This window comes from Triturus cristatus, chromosome 2_2 (assembly GCF_964204655.1).
Source record: "Triturus cristatus chromosome 2_2, aTriCri1.1, whole genome shotgun sequence".
Classification (NCBI taxonomy): domain Eukaryota; kingdom Metazoa; phylum Chordata; class Amphibia; order Caudata; family Salamandridae; genus Triturus; species Triturus cristatus.
Genome location: NC_140582.1, coordinates 1,203,676,205 through 1,203,694,550, shown reverse-complemented (window position 1 = coordinate 1,203,694,550; position 18,346 = coordinate 1,203,676,205). Strand labels below are relative to the sequence as shown.

The 18,346-nt window shown below is 47.7% G+C and overlaps 1 long non-coding RNA gene across 1 annotated transcript in view; it reads right to left on the bottom strand.

The window, feature by feature from the left end:
- LOC146863393 (uncharacterized) overlaps positions 1-18,346 on the bottom strand; it is an 87,491-nt gene that overhangs the window by 17,714 nt on the left and 51,431 nt on the right. Inside the window, exon 3 of the long non-coding RNA XR_014978605.1 lies at positions 15,528-15,559. This is a non-coding gene — a long non-coding RNA (uncharacterized LOC146863393). The remainder of the gene's footprint in view (positions 1-15,527; positions 15,560-18,346) is intronic.

Below are 18,346 nucleotides of genomic sequence, written 5' to 3'. Positions count from 1 at the left end.
GGGGCATTGGCATGCCCGTTTTGGGCAGCCCCCACCCTAATTCAAATTTGCCCCAAAAAATCCCTGGCATCTAGTGGGCTTTTTGCCCCCCCCCCGGGTAGGTAGATTGGGGGCTGTAGGAAGGTGGATATCTGACTATGGTTACCCCCAAATTTTTGCCTAGTGTCTAGCTGGTTTTTCGACTTAGTTGGCCTGAGATCCTGCCATTCAGGCTCTCAGGCTATCTGCTCTCTCTGTAAAATGGACTCCATGTACCCTAGGTACATACCCAATTGGTTGGATCACCCTGTCAGCCCCTGTACCAGTGTACACTAGGTACCCAGGGCATTGGTGTATCCAAGGCCTGCCAGGGACTGAAGCATGTATTATGCCACCCCAGGCTTGGCCTAACAATCTGACACAACTGGCTGATCACTCAGCTGGGGTAAGTTGGTGTAATCACCTCTTACTTAGGTGTAGTATACCTATACCTAAACTTAAATGGGACACCTGGTAACCTATAAGTCACTCCTATGGCAGGCCTTAACAATCCTGAAGGCAGAGTGCTTGGTTCCATGTGAGATGGTGCTCTGGCATGAGCTGAGCCTGTCTGCAGTGGTCGGAACAACTTCCTTCTACTGTTTCCAGATATCGTCATACCATATACTCTTAAGTGCATTATGAACCTCGCGGTTAAATGCTATCTTTGGTTTGGCTTTATCAAAACATGTCGAGTAAGGTGTCATACGAATTGGAATACTAACCCCTCGCCAATTCTGGCGACGGGGTTAGCATTCCACCCTTCTAGAGGGACACGACATGTACAGTACCTGAAACCCGGGTAAAATCAGACATAGCCTCAGCTCCACAAAATGGATGCTGCCACCACAGACACAAGTCTGCCCTCCTGCTGCTGGGAGTCCTTCCAGCTTGGGAGGTGTGGACAAAGGGTTTCCTGCCAGGGGAGGTGCGTGCACCACCCCAGACAGGATTTTGTGTATTGGTCAGGTAGGGCTTGAAAGAAACCAGACATGCCTGTGGCTCACAAGGAGCCTCGGTGCATATGCCAGTTCAAACCGGTCCTGGGGCACACCAGTCCCGGGCCTGGGGCGAGCTGGACAAAGGATTGGGGGTGTAACCACCCCCCTTCCTGGTCCCACCCATAGGGAGGGACCTAGCAGGTAGTCCGGCCCCTAGAATCCGAATAAAGGTAGGAGCTGTGTCCTAAGACTTCAGACATCCTGGAATCAACTTGAAACTAAGAAGAAGACGGGAACTTCGACATTCTGCTGCACAGAAGACTGAAGAAAATCTCCCCTGTGGTCAGGGAGTGACCACCTTGCTAACGCAAGCACCATCCAGCGAATCACCGTCTGCTTTGCCGCCGCCTCCCGCCGGAGCCCGAGCCCAGAGACTGACAAGACCTGGACCTCCAGACCTCTCACCGCCCGATCCACAGTCCCTGCAAAGAAGAGACCCGTGGAGGCACCGAGACCCGTGGAGCCAGCCATCTTGGAACGACTACGACAAGCTGACAAGTGCAACAACCGAGGCTCCCTCCAAGTTGTGCTTTGGGTCCTGAGAAGCCCAACCCTCGAGCAGCATCTGCACCAAAGGTGAGCCCTCCAGCATCTCCACGATCTGCGTGGGGCCCTTCTGCATTTTGCCACTCGACGCGCCTAACCGGTTGCTGGCCCGCTGGCTAGTGGCCATCTTGGCGACGAAATCTACGACAAACACCGCTGGTCTGGTTGCTCCAGACTGGCCCTTGCTCCCCTCCAAAGGAGCAATCCCTCTGACCTTGCTGGTCAGAACCAACAGCTGATTTCCGAATCCTTCTACAATTGCTTTTGCCAAGGCTTGTTTGCTTCGATCAAGTCGCCGACACCGCCGACAGCGAGAGCCTGCGTGGGACAGCTCGTGAGCCGACTCCTGGACGTCGTCGACCTTCAGGGACCACGTGGCTGCGGAGACAAGCTACCCCTCATCACCTGTTTGCACCCGACATCGCCTGGTACCCACCTGGTGCCACGCTGGTCACTGGCTAGTGACTGTGAACACTGTCCCCTCTGCTTACAGGTCTTCAACATCTCCGATCCACTCTTGGATCCACTGCATCTCTTCCCGACCGACCGCCTGCAGCACTTTTGTCTACAGGCCCCACGGAACAGATAGAAGAAACCCGACGCACTTCGAGGCCTATGCACCCGCTTCCTGTGGGTGAGGTAAAGCTGGCACACCTGTGCCCAAGTGTAGTATTACATCTCTAGTGCCTGTGTTCCAAATCTTAAGTTCCTAGGTCATCCGGAAGATTCCTTTTGCAGTAACTTTGTACTTTTTACGCACCCATTGAAACCTATGGGAGCCCGCGTGTGACTATTTGCTCTGCACACGCCACCCGTGGACCTCCTGGTCACTAACTGACGTTAGCTCCTTGTAGGCCCAGCGATTCTAGAGGCCCTAGGCCTTTTCCCTTTTCTGTTCGTGGTACTTATACCACTATCTTAGTATATGGTTCGAGTGGCCACCAGGGCCTATCCATATAAAGTGCAACTTCTGTGTATTCTGTGATAATCTTGTTTGACGATTTGTGCTCCTGTGCTCATAAAGAGACTAGGGGTTACTTTGAGAAATAAATATATATATATTTTGAATATATATCTGTGTGGTGTCCTTTCATTGGTATAAAAGGGGGTTACTATTGGTAAAACAGCTTGCTTAACACGCTTCACGAGTTTAGCCTCAAAGACTGCTTAGCCTACGCTACCACTAGGGCAGCTAGTCCAAAAAGGTTGACTTACAACCACACCATAAGGGTTGCTTGGCATGGTACAAGGTGATCACTTTAACTAGTGAGCATCATATACCAGGCCAACTTCTCACATTGGTGAGCAGCGGTTGGATTTGAGCTTGCTGTGTTTTACCATTGTAATCTCTTGGTTACCAATTGAAAGATCACATAGGTACCTGTAGGTACATATAAAACAAGATTAGATATACTTAAGTTCTACTGAACTTAGTTGTTGTAGAGCAAAGGGAGTAGCACACCCTGACTACAACTACTAGATAGGTTTAGTAGGTAAACCCAAGTGTAGGTAGATTGCAACACATCCACCCACACTTAAGAGCAATGGCCGGGGCAGAGGGGTCCACTGTACCCATCTCTGTTGAGAGTGACCCCCAGAGGGCACCATCCAGCTTTGCTACCCTTAATCAGAATGAGCTCAGGCATTTGGCAACTCTTAGAGGCCTTAAACAGCCCAAGAACCCAAACTCTGCTGAGCTCAGAGAGCTCTTACAGAATGATGAGAATCAGAGAGCACTCAAGAAAGCTTCCCAGTTAGCCCCCTTAGGGTCAGGAACAGGAGGCCCCCCTTCTGAAGATGCCACTGAAGTACCCCTTCCCAATAGTCACCCCTTAGATGGGATGCCTACCACAGAGGATGAGAGTGAAAAGGATACTGACAGTAGTGAGGATGAAGGGAGAACTAGCCCAGTGCCAAGTATTATACTTGGCCCAGCTAAACCAAGGCTATTGGGGACTGACAGTGGGTTCAACCCACTGGATCTCCCCAGTGGACTTAACACAGGGCTTGGAAGGCAAAGGAATCGCTCAGGTGACTCCAATGCTTCCCATGGCTCTAGAGGCTCTCAAGGTCACTCCAGGAGAAGGATGACCACCCCTCAGAGGAGGGAACATGAGGCCAAGATGCAAGAGGCTCAGCTGAGGATCAGGAAGCAGGAGCTAGAAGTAGCCCTGATGGAAGAAAAACTGAGCAAGGCTAGGCAGCATAGAGAGAGTGGGTCTATACCCACTGGTGGCAGCAATGTCCCTAGGGACAAAGATAGGGTCTTTGACAATAGGAACCTGTCCAAGATTGTGCCCCCCTACAAAAGTGGGGATGACATCCACAAATGGATGACTGCTCTTGAGAGAGCCTGCAAAGTGCAGCAGGTTCCTGAAGACCAGTGGGCAGCAATCTTATGGCTCTCCTTTGAGGGGAGAGGCAGAGATAGACTCCTCACTGTTAGAGAAGAGGATGTCAGAAATTACAGAGTCCTGAAGAGTGTCCTAGTTGATGGGTTAGGCTTAACCACTGAACAGTACAGGTTAATGTTCAGAGACACCCAGAAGACACAGACTCAGGACTGGTCTGAATATGTGGAATGTGCCACTAAGGCTTTGGAGGGTTGGTTGCTGGGAAGTAAGGTGTCTGATTATACAGGATTGTACAATTTGATGATGAGAGAGCAGATTTTAAGTAATTGTCAAAACCAGCTTCTCCATCAACACCTGGTAGACTCAGATTTGACCTCTCCCCAAGAATTGGGAAAGAGGGCAGATAAATGGGTCAGGACCAGGATCAGGCCTAAAAACCAGGGTGGTGACCAAAAGAAAGATACCACCAAGCCTCAAGAGAAGGGTGGGGATAAAGAAAAAGAGAAACCTTCCTCAGGGCCCCAAAACTCCACACAGGGTGGTGGGTCCCAAGCTCCCTCCTCTACCACAGCTAAAAAGCCCTACTGCCATGAGTGTAAAACTCCTGGGCATTGGAAAACTGACAGCGGTTGCCCAAGGGCTAAAAACAAAACTGTTCCTCCAATTACTCCTGTCACACCACCTATTACTGTCAGCAGTAATCCCCCAGGTGGTGGGAGTGCCCCCAGAAATCTGGGTGGGTTTACTTGGGGAACACAGGGGGACCCTGGCTTAGCCAATTCCCCTACAGCAACCACTCTTGTCTGTGATGGTGGCATGGGGTTTGCCAACTTCACTGCCTGTCCCAACACTTTGGGTAGGTACAGACAGGAGCCCTACATCAATGGTACAAAAGCTGAGGCCTACAGAGACACTGGGGCTAGCATCACAATGGTGGCCCATTGGCTAGTTCCCTCTGAGCAGCTTTTGCCTGGTTTCTCCTACCAGGTGACTAACATTGATGGCAAACAGAACAGTCATCCCATGGCAGAGGTATGTCTCAGCTGGGGAGGGGTCACTGGCCCTAAAAGGGTAGCAGTGTCCCCAACCTTGCCTGTAGACTGCTTACTGGGGAATGACTTAGAACTCTCAGCTTGGGCTGGAGTTGAACAAGACACCCATTCTAAAATGGTAGGCCTTTCACAAAAGGGTAGGGGGGTTGTGCCATTCACAACCCCTGTCCAAATAGATTTCCTCCCTGAAAAGGTTGGAAGGGCAGTGGTAGCCACAGCCCAGGCACAGACAGACTTCCCTGTAGGGACTGGCAGAGCTGTGACAGTCACAGCTCAAACACAAACTGAGTGCCCCCCTGAAAAGGTTGGCAAGGCTGTAATGGTCTCAGCCTATACTCAGACTGACATAGGTGTAGTGAAGCCTGAAACAATGGATCACTCCACACAAACTGAGAGTAGTGGGGAGGAAGAAAAGTCTCCCTCTCCCCAGACATTAGGAAAAGGTCAGCCTCCTCAGGGATCTGACCTCACCCCTTGTGAAGGAACTGCCCCAGAGGTAGCCAGGCCTGGCCTGGCAGAGCCTCTGATGTCAGTGGCCCCTTCCAAGGTGGGATCCAGTCTGGTGCAGGTAGCCTGCCTCTCTCTACCCTGCCTCAGTCAGCCCAGGGCTGCAGAGGTCAGGGAGGCCAGTGGACCCCCAGAGGGCCCCTGTCCACAAGAACCCCCCCATCAAAAGAATGAGGATTGCCTGGCTAGTAGCCCTAGTCAGGTGATGGGTAAAAACATTCCTGAGGGATCTCCTTTACAGGTAGTTAGGGACCTCCCCCAGGGGGATTCTGTTGGGCACAGGCAAACATGGGACCTTAGGGCCCCAAACCTGACCCGTCCCTCCAGTAAGCCCACAAAAGGGACCCAGCCTCCAGCTTTAGGTAGCCAGAGGCTGACCCTGAGAGCACAGTGCAACTCAGTTAAAGGAAGAAAGGCATCCATGGTGGAGGATGATTGGAGGAAGCTGAGGCCTCACTTTGAGGACACTCACTTCAGTACTCCATCTCAACACCAGCCTTTTACTTTGCCAAGACACACCACAGGTAGAGATTCCCTATGGTGGAGACCCTCTGATACCCTTAGGGTGAGGGATTGCTTAGTGGACCATGAGACAGGGGGTAACCATGCCAGTGCTGGTTCCTCCTTATATGGCCACTTGGGCAATATAGGCTTACCTGGTCAAGGTCAGCCTTATCTCCCTTCGTTTGGGGGGGGGGGTTGTGTAGGAAGGTGGATATCTGACTATGGTTACCCCCAAATTTTTGCCTAGTGTCTAGCTGGTTTTTCGACTTAGTTGGCCTGAGATCCTGCCATTCAGGCTCTCAGGCTATCTGCTCTCTCTGTAAAATGGACTCCATGTACCCTAGGTACATACCCAATTGGTTGGATCACCCTGTCAGCCCCTGTACCAGTGTACACTAGGTACCCAGGGCATTGGTGTATCCAAGGCCTGCCAGGGACTGAAGCATGTATTATGCCACCCCAGGCTTGGCCTAACAATCTGACACAACTGGCTGATCACTCAGCTGGGGTAAGTTGGTGTAATCACCTCTTACTTAGGTGTAGTATACCTATACCTAAACTTAAATGGGACACCTGGTAACCTATAAGTCACTCCTATGGCAGGCCTTAACAATCCTGAAGGCAGAGTGCTTGGTTCCATGTGAGATGGTGCTCTGGCATGAGCTGAGCCTGTCTGCAGTGGTCGGAACAACTTCCTTCTACTGTTTCCAGATATCGTCATACCATATACTCTTAAGTGCATTATGAACCTCGCGGTTAAATGCTATCTTTGGTTTGGCTTTATCAAAACATGTCGAGTAAGGTGTCATACGAATTGGAATACTAACCCCTCGCCAATTCTGGCGACGGGGTTAGCATTCCACCCTTCTAGAGGGACACGACATGTACAGTACCTGAAACCCGGGTAAAATCAGACATAGCCTCAGCTCCACAAAATGGATGCTGCCACCACAGACACAAGTCTGCCCTCCTGCTGCTGGGAGTCCTTCCAGCTTGGGAGGTGTGGACAAAGGGTTTCCTGCCAGGGGAGGTGCGTGCACCACCCCAGACAGGATTTTGTGTATTGGTCAGGTAGGGCTTGAAAGAAACCAGACATGCCTGTGGCTCACAAGGAGCCTCGGTGCATATGCCAGTTCAAACCGGTCCTGGGGCACACCAGTCCCGGGCCTGGGGCGAGCTGGACAAAGGATTGGGGGTGTAACCACCCCCCTTCCTGGTCCCACCCATAGGGAGGGACCTAGCAGGTAGTCCGGCCCCTAGAATCCGAATAAAGGTAGGAGCTGTGTCCTAAGACTTCAGACATCCTGGAATCAACTTGAAACTAAGAAGAAGACGGGAACTTCGACATTCTGCTGCACAGAAGACTGAAGAAAATCTCCCCTGTGGTCAGGGAGTGACCACCTTGCTAACGCAAGCACCATCCAGCGAATCACCGTCTGCTTTGCCGCCGCCTCCCGCCGGAGCCCGAGCCCAGAGACTGACAAGACCTGGACCTCCAGACCTCTCACCGCCCGATCCACAGTCCCTGCAAAGAAGAGACCCGTGGAGGCACCGAGACCCGTGGAGCCAGCCATCTTGGAACGACTACGACAAGCTGACAAGTGCAACAACCGAGGCTCCCTCCAAGTTGTGCTTTGGGTCCTGAGAAGCCCAACCCTCGAGCAGCATCTGCACCAAAGGTGAGCCCTCCAGCATCTCCACGATCTGCGTGGGGCCCTTCTGCATTTTGCCACTCGACGCGCCTAACCGGTTGCTGGCCCGCTGGCTAGTGGCCATCTTGGCGACGAAATCTACGACAAACACCGCTGGTCTGGTTGCTCCAGACTGGCCCTTGCTCCCCTCCAAAGGAGCAATCCCTCTGACCTTGCTGGTCAGAACCAACAGCTGATTTCCGAATCCTTCTACAATTGCTTTTGCCAAGGCTTGTTTGCTTCGATCAAGTCGCCGACACCGCCGACAGCGAGAGCCTGCGTGGGACAGCTCGTGAGCCGACTCCTGGACGTCGTCGACCTTCAGGGACCACGTGGCTGCGGAGACAAGCTACCCCTCATCACCTGTTTGCACCCGACATCGCCTGGTACCCACCTGGTGCCACGCTGGTCACTGGCTAGTGACTGTGAACACTGTCCCCTCTGCTTACAGGTCTTCAACATCTCCGATCCACTCTTGGATCCACTGCATCTCTTCCCGACCGACCGCCTGCAGCACTTTTGTCTACAGGCCCCACGGAACAGATAGAAGAAACCCGACGCACTTGAGGCCTATGCACCCGCTTCCTGTGGGTGAGGTAAAGCTGGCACACCTGTGCCCAAGTGTAGTATTACATCTCTAGTGCCTGTGTTCCAAATCTTAAGTTCCTAGGTCATCCGGAAGATTCCTTTTGCAGTAACTTTGTACTTTTTACGCACCCATTGAAACCTATGGGAGCCCGCGTGTGACTATTTGCTCTGCACACGCCACCCGTGGACCTCCTGGTCACTAACTGACGTTAGCTCCTTGTAGGCCCAGCGATTCTAGAGGCCCTAGGCCTTTTCCCTTTTCTGTTCGTGGTACTTATACCACTATCTTAGTATATGGTTCGAGTGGCCACCAGGGCCTATCCATATAAAGTGCAACTTCTGTGTATTCTGTGATAATCTTGTTTGACGATTTGTGCTCCTGTGCTCATAAAGAGACTAGGGGTTACTTTGAGAAATAAATATATATATATTTTGAATATATATCTGTGTGGTGTCCTTTCATTGGTATAAAAGGGGGTTACTATTGGTAAAACAGCTTGCTTAACACGCTTCACGAGTTTAGCCTCAAAGACTGCTTAGCCTACGCTACCACTAGGGCAGCTAGTCCAAAAAGGTTGACTTACAACCACACCATAAGGGTTGCTTGGCATGGTACAAGGTGATCACTTTAACTAGTGAGCATCATATACCAGGCCAACTTCTCACAGGGGCTATTGCCCCTTCTGCCCCCAGAGGGGCAGAAAGGCTTTATTTTTGTGGGGGATGGGTTAGGGGTATGGGCATGTCCGTTTTGGGCAGCCCCCACCCTAATTCAAATTTGCCCCCAAAAAATCTGTGGCGATTAGTGGGCTTTTTGCCCCCCCCGGGGGTCAGATTGGGGGCGAATGACCCCATCTGCCTCCCAAGGGGGGGCTGAAAGCCCACTAGATGCCATGGATTTTTTAGGACCAATTTTAATTAGGGTGGGGGCTGCCCAAAACAGGTATGCCACTTCACCCACCCTAATTAAAATTTGACCCAAAAAAATCCTGGCTTCTAGTGGGCTTTTTGCCCCCCCGGGGGGCAGATTGGTCGCTACTGCCCCATCTGCCCCTCAGGGGTGACAGGAAGGCTGTCATTTTTGCAGGGGAGGGGGTAGGGGCATGGGCATGCCCGTTTTGGGCAGCCACCACCCTAATTTAAATTTGTCCCCAAAAAATCCCTGGCATTTAGTGGGCTTTTTGCCCCCCCGGGGGGCAGATTGGGGGCTACTGCCCCATCTGCCCCCCAAGGGGCAGACAGACTCTAATTGTGCTGGGGCGTTGGGGGCTTTGGCGTGTCCATATTGGGCAGCCCCCACTCCTATTTTTCAGTTTAAAAAAATCCCTGGCCTCTAGGGGGCTTCCTGCCCCCCAGGGGGCCAGATTGGGGGATACTGCCAGAAAGACTAAATTTGCCCCAAAAACATGGGGGGAGCAAAAGCCTTTGCCCAAGGGGCCGCTCCCCCCTCCCTGGTGCTAGTGGGTGGATCTCTGCTTGGGGATCGTCCTCCTGGGGTGATCCCCAAGCAGGGATCCACTAGGGAAGGGTACCATTTGAAAGGGGACATTCTCCCCTTTCCAACGATACCTCTCCCAAGTGTTTCGGTGCTCGGGGGCTGAGATAGACCACGAGCACTGAAACTGAGGGGCATATTATCATGAAAAGGCGTTAAAATTATCGCCGCTTTAGCGGCAGAAAACTGCAGCTGAAGCGGCGATAATGTGCTTGATAATATGCCCTTGAGAATTCCTATAGAAGCCCATGTTCTGGTGCCAACATGGGCTTTTATTGGAATTCTCTGCGGCATATTATCAAGCCCATTATCGCCGCTTTAGCAGCAGTTTTCTGCCGCTAAAGCGGCGATAATTTTAACTCTGTGCTTGATAATATGCCCCTAAGTTTCAGTTTAGATTTTGTTTCAATGACGATTGCGTGCCATGGAGGAGGCTTTTCCATGCAACATGATCTCCGTCATTTCAGGGTTTAGCTGGTGATAGTTCTCGGTCATCCAGTCGGAGATTGCTAGCATACCTGATGCGAAGCATTTTTTTGCTGTTATCCAGTCTAGACCTAGAGTATGCATCAGCTGGTGTCATAAGCATATGATATTATCTCAAAGCCAAAGTGCTCTGCAATCTGCGCTAACGGGGCCATATAGATATTGAACAAGATGGGGCTCAAACATGAGCCCGGCAGAACACCCTTGTCTAAACTCATTTTGCATGCTGAGTACGTGCCCAGGATGACAGTTTGCTGCCTGTCTGTCAGGAAATGCTGAAGCCACTTAAGTGCCAGACCCTGTATACCAACTGCTTGCAGCCTTTCCAAGAGCCTTGAATGAGACTTGGTGTCAAAGGCTGCAGAGAGATCTAATAATATCAGAATCACAGGCATTCCTGCATCCACCCCCAGTCTCAATGAATCGGTCACGGCCAGGAGCGCCGTCTCTGTACTGTACCCTGGGTGAAAGCCAGATTGTGAGGGATCAAGGATATTATTAAGTTCAAGATAGGATTTCCAGCTGTTTGTTTAGCAGGCCTTCAAGCTGTTTGTCCAGAAGGGGTACCAAGGATATTGGGCGATAGTTGCCAAGAGATTTTTGGACCAGCGTTGCTTTTTTTAATATGGGCCATACGCATGCTGCCTTCCACTCTGTCGGAATAATACCTGTTTTTTATTGAGCAATTAAAGATCTCTGGGATCATTGGGGCGTAGCAGGTAGCTACAAGGGATATTATTTTAGGTGGACAGAGATCCCGAGAGGACCCAGACCTGGCTGCATCCAAGGAGCTGTATATTTCCTCTAAAGTGATAGGCTGAAAACTGTCTAGTGTGTGGATGGTTACTTATGGCTGCTCTTCTTTAGGGATGGTGATCCCTGTGTGCTGCAAAGGAGCAGCAGAGAACTTGGAATAGATATGAGAAATGTTCTCCTGGAAGAAATTAGCCAAAGAGTCACAGAGGTCTTGCGATTCCACAGGAGATTGAATGCACACTTGTGGGTAAATAAAATCGTGAACTATACTAAAAAGTACTTTGGAGGAGTTGTCGGGACGTTCGATTTGGTTACTGATAAAGCTCTGCCTAGCAGATTTGATATTCTGATGATATCGAGACAACGCATGTTTGTACTGATCCTTGTCTTGAGGCTCTTTCCTTCTATGCCAGAGTCTCGCTAAGATCTTGCATTTCGTTTTTTCTAGCTTTAGTTGTGACGTGAACCATGGGGCTGATGGTCGGTGATGTGTGGGACCGTGATTTTGAAATGAAACTGTTTCGGCCAGCACCGCCGTAAGGGCAGAGTTGAAGGAATTCAGCAATTCAGAGACCTCAGGATTGTCATTTGTTGACTTGGGGTGAAAAACATCACTAAAGGCTTCAGGAGTAACTTTGTGCCAAGGTCTATCGGCATCCCGTCACGGACTGCTGTTTGTAGTAATACCCAGGGAGTGAGGGGGCTGAACCTCAAAAGTGACTAGAAAGTGATCAATCCATGTAAGGGGGAGAGGTGTCTTACAGTCCAGCTGTTCTATGTTGGAAAAAATCAGATCCAGTATGTGACCAGCTGTATGCGTCGGGCCATTGACTCTTTGATAGAGTCCTAATGTTTCTAGGTCTGTTAGAAGTTCCCTTACTTCCAGGTTGGTATGTTCTTCCCCATGGAAATTAAAGTCGCTTAGAAAGAGAAATCTGTTTTAAGGTAGGACATGCATGGCTATCTGTCCTATCAATAGCTGTTAGAGGTCGGGGTCTCTAGTTGGCAGTGGTATACACCTTTGTCCAAGTAGGGACCGTTCGTCTACGGCAGGGAAAGGAGATTACACTACTGGATAACCCCTGCTCACCCCCTTGGTAGCTTGGAACAAGCAGGCAGGATTATCTCAGAGGCAGTGCGTTAAGCATTTGTGACCACATACAGTAATACAGGGAAAACACTACAAACGGACACCACACCGGGATGTATAAAAATAAGTATTCTTTATATAGACTTATCACAAGACCACAAATGACAAAAATCCACAATACGATAATTTACGATGATACTTCACGATGGTAGAAGTAATTCAAAAATAGACTCTTCAATTCAAATAGTCTCTAGCAACAGATAACCCCAAAGGGAGTTATCCCAACAACTAAGCAAAATTGTTCTCAAGGTACGGCACCGACTGCGAGGTGCGCAGCGTAGGGCCCGGAGTCAAGACAAACCCCCACGGAACAGTACCTGAAGAAAGTAAACAAAGACAGTTCACGGCGTTCCTCTCTAGCGACTGAAACAGCAAGTTCCAGCAGCACTCAAACAGAAGGGGTGAAGCCTTTTGTTTCCCTGAGACTTCAGACAGAAGGCTAGCTCGATTCAAGCCCTTGGAGTAATATTCTGCAAGATAATGAAGTTACTCTTAAATGGTTCCTTCTCCTTTACTCTGCAATGAAGAAACCACTGCAGGCCAACCCACTACAACACACTGGCAGAGGGACAGTACAACTCCTGCAGCTTCTCCTCGGCAAAGGTTCGTCTTGTGTTCCCAGAAGTGATCTAAAGTCTTGGGGTCTGGGCCCCAATATGTATACTCAGAAATCCTTTGTCCTCTGAAGGCAGGGAGTCCTGTACCTAGTCCAAACCGGTTTGGGGTGCACCCGGCCAGTACCCAACGTCTTTCTTTGTCAGAGTAGGCCAGGGTCCTCAGATGCACCACAGGAGGTGGAGCCAGCATTGTGGAAGGCAGGCACAGCTCTATTCAGGCCCAGGTGCTACTCCTCCCACCACTCCTCAGGTAGATCGTCCTATTCAGCCTAGTGCTGACTCACCCTGTCTCCTGGGGTCCCCCAGACCCTGTCACTCACAAAACCAGACATACAATACACACGCTAGCAAAGGCAGGCTGGATAGTTAGGCAAGAAAATACCGACTTTCTAAAAGTGGTATTTTCAAACACAGAATGCTAAAACCAACTTCACTAAAAGATGCATTTTATCACTCTGAGTTCAGGCATACTAAACTTGACTCTCTACCTAGTTCTCTGAGTCAGTTAGGATTATAATGTGTTATAATGAAACTGCCCATTCTGGCCTATGGGAACAGGTAGCCTTGCAATAGTGAAAAATGAAATAGGTTGTAATTCACTATCAGGTCATGCCACACACCAAGTCATGACCTACCTTTTACATACAACGCACCCTGCCCGTAGGCCTACCATAGGGGTGACTGGTATGCAGAAAAAGGGAAGGTTCAAGGACCGGTGAGGGGGTGCACTCGCTGAGTCGACACAGCAGTCCTAGACTGCGTACGGCGCTCTGCGGTGGGAGGCCCGAGTTACACTTCACGGGCCGCTTTGGTGGGTGGCACAATCGGTGCTGCAAGCCCACCAGCAGCATTTGAGTTACAAGCCCTGGGCACACGCAGTGCACAATACGAGGGCCAGACAGTAACCCAAATAAATCAATTGTGGAGTCATTAATCAAAACATCAATTTAAAATAGGGAGCACTTGCACTGTGGTACTGAATAGCAGTGGCACAGTGCCCAAAGCATCTAAACCAGCAAAACATATCAAAAACAGAGGAGACTCACGCCAATGGTACCATGTCTAGCAATAGCTGACTAAAATTGGTTTTTGGCCCTTGAGGGAGGTAAATCAGTGCTTCATTCCAGCTATCCATTGCGGACACTCTTATCGTAAAGATACCTACCTTTATGGAGTCAGTACATGTGGTTGAGACCCATGTCACATTGATTGTGTTTTTAACAGCTATGGAAATGCCTCTGCCCGTTTTATCCCCTCTATCGAGATGGGTTAGTTTATAGTTATCAGGGATAGGTAGGGCGATGGTTGGAGAGGTTTAGTCTCTGTTAAGAAGCAAGTATCCGGAGACTGGGAGGAAATCATATCCCATATCTCGGTTGAGGGCTTGGCCAGTGACCTAACATTACAAAGAAGACTATTTAGGCCATATTTTGTTGGAGAAGGTATGGGTACTTTCCCTGGTGATATCCCAGTCTCTTGGTCATTTTGGAACTGGCAATTGTAACAGGCCACTGAGCCTTCTAGGGTATGCGGATACCGGTTGGTGTAGAGAAGCTGTAGTGGCGTGCTAGCCTTGTTCTGTGCTCTCAGCAGGTGTAAGAAGTCTGCTGAGTAGTGAATACGTTTGGTGGTCTGATTGTTTACCTAAAAAAGGTCCAGGGTTCCTGGCTCCTGGCGATGACCAGGCACAGACGGGAACAGATGGGCTTGCCTTTGGCGTGCCTCTGGCATGCCAGCAGCATGCTCGCTGTGCACGTCTGCAGCGTGTCCGTCCAGGCAGCGACTTTTATGGCCCATATGCCGCAACCACTGGAGCGCTAACCGCGCTTCCGCCAGAAGTGATGCCAGAGGCTTTCTCCGCTCAACCAGCACAAGCTGTGGCGGACTGGAAAGCAAAAGGCTACAGGCTCCCGGTGTGGGTAATACTATTGTTACATTGTAACTCAGCCAGTGTCAAAGCGTGCCAGAAGCAGTGCACATAGCGTACTGCTGAATTCAGCTTCACATTCAGTCTGCATTGATTATTGGTGCATGATTAGCAGCGCTATGGCTGACAACCGAGGAGGCGCTATGCCATTTATGCCCGACTTTCCATTTCAGTGCGATGATGTGGATCACCCCACTGAAATTAGTTAGTCTACCACCTGATGCGTGGTATTTGGCAGGACTGTAGATGACCCTGTAGAGCAGAGGTCTTCAATCTGTGGGGCGCGACCCCCAGGGGGGCCGTGGAGTCCTTCGAAGGGGGTCACGCATTTCCAGACCTCACTGCCAGTATCTAAAACATGTGCTCTTCCTTTTGGACAAGGACACCCGCCCCAGACTCTTCATTCCAATCCTTAAAATGCTTCAGCTGAAGTTAATTGAGTGCCATGTGCAGTGAAACGAACAGGCCCGGCAGACAGGTATAACAATCCTTCAAACTAGCCTTCGTGCCAGGGTGCCTGCTTGCCTGAATGAAATGCAAATGTGCCCTAGGAGTTAATCTGCAAATGAAAAAGGTGCTTGGGAGTGATTCTGGCTTTAATTGCGTGAATCACTCCAAGCACTGTGATGGCAAAGATGTGTGTGGTTTTTTTTTTTTAGTGGTAGTGCAAAGAGTTAACAACTGGGCTGTGAAGTTATGCAAAATAAATGCATTACTTATGGCCTGGTATTACTAAATTCTAAATTTTGGAAGCTCCATTTTATCCTAAAACTATTTGCACAGTTTGTAGCAGTCTATCTTATAATGTGTGGATAAGTATAAAATAATGACTTACACTTTCACAGTACTTCCTGTCACCTTGTAGCACTAAAAATACACAAAAACAAAAGAAATTTCCGTGTCATTAAAAACCTGTTATTTAATTTTTTAGAACGTTCTACAATTATATATAAATTGCCCCCGTGAAATGAAGTAAGGGATAGATTATTCTGAGTGCAACCCAGTCAAAAAAGGGCATGTAAATAATTCCTCTCTATCCCTAGGCAATACAACCCTGGAATACTACAAAATAAAAGTGCATCCATGGGTGAACAAAAAGCAATACTTTTCAAATATCATCAATAAAACAGAAAAAGCATGTTTTATTTTAAAAAGACAGTGTCTTTGTATCATTTATTGTTTGTACGACTAATCGGTATATTAACGTGTTTAAAATCATTAAAAGATTGTAAAAAGGTCCCAATACAATTTTCTTAGTCCACAGTATCAAGATAGTGATATGACAATTGTGTAATTAAGTTCAAAATATGCCCACAATAGAACAATGTAATTACATTAATTCATATCGAATCTACAACTTTATAAGTTCAGAGCATCTAATACATAACCAACAAAAATATAATGGGTGTTCCATACGAATATTTATACATATATTTCTTCAGGACAAATTCTATTTAAAATTTTCACTAATAAGAGGAAAAAAACACTATCAAAACAATGTGACTGAATCAATACATTTCTTAGCGCACAAAATTACTTTATTACTTTTTACCAACTTTTTAAACTTTAAAACAAAAGTGTTTGTATAGTTCATTCCACAGAAACATAAACGTGCTTGTTTTTTTTAACATGGTTTACTATTCATGTCATGTACAGATTTGTTAAGTATTGCAGCTCATGTTTGAAATTGTGGTGATTTTACTTATTTAGTGTCTTTTATGATCAGATTGGTCGAAATAAAGACTTAATAAATTGAACTGAATTATTACTTTGTGTTCACTCATTTCTGCACTAATCATGGTAGGAAAGGGGAAATTAAACTAGAGGTTAAGCATCATAATTAACAAATAGAAATGATAGTATGGATTTTATCATAAAGATGGGGGTACATATATTCCTACGGCATTCCTGTATATAATTGGGCATTGACAGATAGGGGTTATCCTAAAAAACTTGTCAAACGGCCTTACAAAAGAGCTAAATATTTTAATAGAGATAGTTTATTTGAAGAAAAATCAGTATGCTCTGACTCTAAACAACAAAATATTACTTGTGTCACTAATTTTAGTAATACCAGTAACAAAATTAAAAATCTTATCAATAAAAATTGGTATCTGCTTAATGTAGATAATAACTTATTAGAAAAACCTATTTTTGCTTATAGATGCAATAAAACGATTAGGAATTGCCTGGTCCATGCATATAAAGAAAATCGTGAAAAGAAACAACTAAGTATCCAGAATTCAACATTTCTTAAAGGAAACTTTCCATGTGGTTCATGTGCTAACTGTATGAACATCATTAAAGGCGATACAGTCACATACAATGGCACAATACATCACCTTAATAGGATGGTCAACGTCCGCCCCAAAAATGTCATTTATCTTATTATGTGTCCCTGCAACAAAGGCTATGTGGGTGGAACATCGAGAGAAATTCGCATTATATTAAATTAACATAAATCTGCAATACGAACTACAAAAAAAACAGCCCTGCTGGTCAACCATTGGGTCGAAATGAAACATACCATTGGTGACATCAGGTGGTGTATTTTGGAACACATCCAGACATCCATTAGAGGTGGCAACATAGAGAAAAAGAGTGAAGTTGAAGAACAATTCTTCATGTCCAAGTTTGGTACTCATAGAAAAGGACTAATTAATAGAGAGGAGTGGGGAAGAGTGTGCTAGTCTGCTCTTATCCCTTCCCCTTGCTATTCCATATTCTATTTTTGCCTCTATTTTTGCACAGATTCATATTTTCCTCTATAAAAATTCAAGCTTGGTCTAGGAGTCTCTAAGAAGACTCCATACTGCCACACTATCCATTTGCCTTTTTTTCCATAATGCTAGGGGACTAACGTTGTTTAGATTCAAACTATAAGTAAAAAATACTTTCATATTTGTAAAACTTCTGTATTTAATATAACAAATAGGGAATTTACAAAAATATATATTTGAGGGTATCCTATAATTTGGTGATTGGGTTGAAATACGCAGAGTCTTTCAGATTTGACTGCCCCATGCAAAATATAAGGTTGTCCCTCTATCATCATGAGAACCATTATTGAAACAATTAAATTAAAGGAGTGAAAATCTACCCTAAAATGGATTTTCAATTTTCAAATTACAAAACAATAATTTCACTCTGCGGATTATACAATCTATATTTATTTTATGCATATAATTAAGTCAATGTGGGGGGGGTGCGCTAACGGCGCACGGCAAGATGGCTGCGCTGTAGTGCAGCTCTGCCGGCCGCCTTGCCCATTCATCAATTATCCTGCTCCCTGGACGCCATCGACGTTTAAAACCCGGAGGAGTTGTTATAACGCTGCAGGGTGTCTGCTGGAGTCATCATTGCTGTGATTTAAAGGTTTTTGATCCGCACTCATACGCAAAATATAAGTCCATCCAATTTGTTTATTTTAAGATTGTTCTTTATTCTTTCTTCTAGTAGCCAACGCGTTTCGTCCTGTTAAAGGACTTCTTCAGGGCTCAGCAGTTGATTTCCTTATCAGTGTTTAAGTGATTTTCAGTACGTTGGTTTTACCTCGCTTTTCAGTGTTTACCGCTCACGGACTGCGTGGCGTCCTGACTGCACAGAGACAGGGATCCCGCGAAAGGAAGGGTCCACCCAGAGACCGACTACCCA